The sequence below is a fragment of the Acomys russatus genome, chromosome 11 (assembly GCF_903995435.1).
Source record: "Acomys russatus chromosome 11, mAcoRus1.1, whole genome shotgun sequence".
Lineage (NCBI taxonomy): Eukaryota > Metazoa > Chordata > Mammalia > Rodentia > Muridae > Acomys > Acomys russatus.
In genome coordinates this window covers 3,620,500-3,624,388 of record NC_067147.1, presented here as the reverse complement: position 1 = coordinate 3,624,388, position 3,889 = coordinate 3,620,500, and positions in this window count along the sequence as shown.

Sequence of the window (3,889 nt, the reverse complement as noted above, 5' to 3'; positions counted from 1 at the left end):
TGATGACAAAGTGAGAAGCTTTGGGAGCCTCCGCATCTAGATATGATTCTCCCACCTGCTGCTGAACAGGTATGTGATGCAAATTTTCATGATCCATTGGGAGAAAGAGAAAGCTAGCACACGTGTTTTCCAGGATGACAAATGTAAGTGAGTGATACATTTAGTGCTACCTGCCAGTCATTTTACTCCCACAAACAGAATTTACAGCCACGTTTGGTTTAAGTTGGGCAATACTCAACAAATAAGACAGTCTACACCTGAATGATCTCTTCAGAATCCCTGAAGTGTTTGGGTGGTGGTAGAATGAAATTAGGGGACAAGGGCTTGAAGTGTGTGGTTTAATGTAAATGGCCTCTTCAGAATGGGTTTGCTCTTGGTTCTTCTTGGTTGTTGGAGGACAGCAACAGTGACAGGAGCTACAAGGACTGCTGAGAATACTGTATATTCTGAAGCTTTTATATGGAATATTTTATAGCTGTCCATTAAGCCCATTTGATCTGTGGTGCACGTTAATGTCCAAGTTTGTTTGTTGGTGTTTTGTCTGAACTATCTGGTCCTGATAAGAATGGATGTTCAAAGAATTCTCTATTCTTGTAGCCTAGTGAATATTTTTGTTTCCAGTAGTGTTTTTTTAATGAAAATTTTACCCCAATGTTCAGCACCTTTACAGTAATTCTATTTTCTTGATGAATCACTTTCTTTATTAATGTGTATTAACGTTCTTTGTATTGCCTCATTTTGGCATAGAGTCTACTTTGATACACATATAACTACCCAGTTTATTTTTCGCTACAATTTGCCTGGTATGTTGACTTTTATTGTTTCACCTTCAGTCTGTGTATATCTTTGCCAGCAAAGTGGCTTGACAGATGTCCTTATAGACTCTGACACTTGAATAGTTGGTCCGTAGTTGGTAGCACTGCTTGGATGAGTTTAGGAGATATGGCCCTCCCTCCCTCCCTCTTTTATCCTATTCCTATCCCCTAGGTCTGTGACGGAAAAGGATCTTCTCACCCACCATATGGTCACAGCTTATCAAGTCCCATCTTTGTAACCTTCCTATTCTTTCTCTGAGTGCTACCGGGCACCCCCACGAAGGAGAAATGGTCAAATATGGGACACCAAAGTTCATGTCAGAGTCAGTCCCCGCTCTCCACATAACTGTGGAGAATGTGCTGTCCATTGGCTAGATCTCAGTAGGGGTTAAATATTTACTGCATGTATTGTTCTTGTTTGGTGCAGTAGTTTGAGCAGACCCCCTGGGTCCAGATCCTCCCATCGTGATATTCTTCTTGTAAGTTTCTAGGACCCTCTGGGTCCTTCTATTTCCCTATTCTCCCATACTTCTCTCTCCTAGAGTCCCAATAGGAGGTCCCCACATCTATCCCAATCTCCTGGTAAGTGAAGACTTTCAGAGGATATCCCTGTTGGGTTAGTGTCCAATTATAAGTGCGTTTATACCATGTGAGTCTTTCTGAGTCTGGGTTAACTCACTCAGTATGATCATTTATAGTTCCATTCATTTGCCCACTAATTTCAGGATCTTTTTCCAGTCTGTAAGCTCTTGTTTTTTTCTGTTGACTTGTTCGTTTGCCTTAAGAAGCTTTTCAATTTCACAAGATCCAATTTATTAATAGTTGATCTTAGAGCCTGAGCTGTTGGTGTTCTGTTCAGGAAGTTTTCTTCTGTGCCAACAAGTTCAAGGCTCTTTCGCACATTTTCTTCTAACAGATTCAGTGTGTCTGGTTTTATGTTGAGGTCTTTAATCCACTTGGTCTTGAGTTTTGTGCAGGGTGATAATTAAGAGTCTCCTTGCATTTTTCTACATGCAGGCATCCATTTAGACCAGCACCGTTCTTTGAAGATGCTCTTTTTTCCATTGTATAATTTTGGCTTTTTAGTTGCAAATCAAGTATCCTTAGGTGTGTGGGTTTATTTCTTGGTCTTCAATTAGATTCCATTGATCAGCCAGCCTATTTCTATGCCCATACCATGCAGTGTTTTTTTTTTAATTACTGTTGCTCTATAGTACAGCTTTATATCTGGGATGGAGATTCCTCTGGAAGATCTTTTACTGTACAGGATTATTTTTACTATTCGGTTTTGTTTGTTTTGCTTTTCTATATGAAGTTGAGAATTGATCTTTCAAGGTCTGTAAAGAATTGTGTAGGTATTTTGATAGGGATTGCATTGAAATTTTAGATTGCTTTTGGTAAGATGGTCATTTTTACTATGTTGATTCTCCTGATCCATGAACATGGGAGATCTTTCCATCTTTTGACCTACATAGTTACCTTGAGGTGATGAGATCATCTCCTAGAACAGAAAGCACAATCTCCAGGGCTCATCCCTTTTGCTGCCCAAGGCCAGCCTCCTGTCCCCTCACCTCCTTAGCAAGTCTCTGTACATTCATCATTCTCTTTGCAACTGCCTGGTGTAGATATCTTCCATCCAGAGGAGGTGGCAAGTTGATCCAGGCTTTCCAAGTTGTGGATGTTCTTTGTGATCATGTTCCTTGGGTAGCTCAGCCTTAAACATTAAGATCTCTTTCAAGACATATCCAGCCACAGATTTCTGTTACCTAGTTGGGTAGCAGCATTTACCTCCTTTCTACTGTTGATCTCTTTCTTGGGAGGAGTCACTGTCTCCCGCAAACTCCCAAGTAAACTGAAGGCTTTGTAAGAACGTGAGCTGTACCGAGACTTCAGCAGAGTTTTATGGATTTTGAATGAGGATTGTGCTGCCTTACCTCCCTGGTGCGGAGCTGCAGTTACTGATTCTTGTACCACTCCCCCTTTCACTGGCATTCTGTCTCTCTATGCTCTCCATGACCCCCTAACTTGTCGTCCCCTGGAGTCTGACACTTGATATCCTGACTATTCTTATTCTCCATATCACAGTACAGATGGTTCTTGTCTATCATTTTATCATGAGGCCCCCACTCTCTCTTCATCCTCTTCATGCCTGAGATCTTTTCCATCCTCTTCCTTAATCACCTATCTCCTCGTGGCCACAACAAATGGATCATCATCTCAGTTCCTGGGCAGTCATTCACATAAAATCTATCCTCCAGTTTGTCTATTTTTAATGGCAGAATAGACAATACTGCCATGAAACTAAACATTTTATTTTCTGCTCAAAATTAAGCACTTATCAAATTTAAACTTTCTGAGTCCCTAGCTATCATTGTTTATAAGATAATGTTTCTTGTGGTCACTTTCTCTACAGTGGAGACAAATATTGTGAACCCAGACCAGGTCTGACTTTCAATTTTAAGGACACATGCTCACTCTTTTTATAATTGAGAGGATCAAGAGTGATACCTTCAAGTCACAAGTTTTTACCCTCATTTAGATTTTTAAAAAACTATTGTTTAGTACCATGTGGATACAGTCAGATTTTATACATGGGAGCTTAATCACCAGCCTCCCTAATTGTGAAGAATCTGTCATTTTCATATAAACCAGACCATCTTTCAGGAAAAATTTATTTTCAAAAAAAAAAAAAAAAAAAAAAGAACTAATAGAAATATACACATAGATGAGCGCATTATAAGAAAAAGAAAGAAAAATTCCATGAAGACAAATGGTATAAGAAGATACTCCAGGGCCCATGTGATGTCCTTAGGGGATTCTGGGTATGAGTTGCTTATCCTTTGCATGTATGAGAGATGACACATGGAGGAAGCTGCTTCATGGCACTGAAAATACCCACACAGACTCTGGGCTTCCCAGAGCTTGTTTGGGTGGGATGTGCTTTTTCAGAGTTTCCTGTGTGACTTGAAGCTTGGTCACAGGTTCTGATTTCTCCATTTCCTGTTTTATAAATGAAGAAGATGCCAGAGAAGGAGCATTGACCCTCCAAACACTCCACACACTGGCTATGAGAA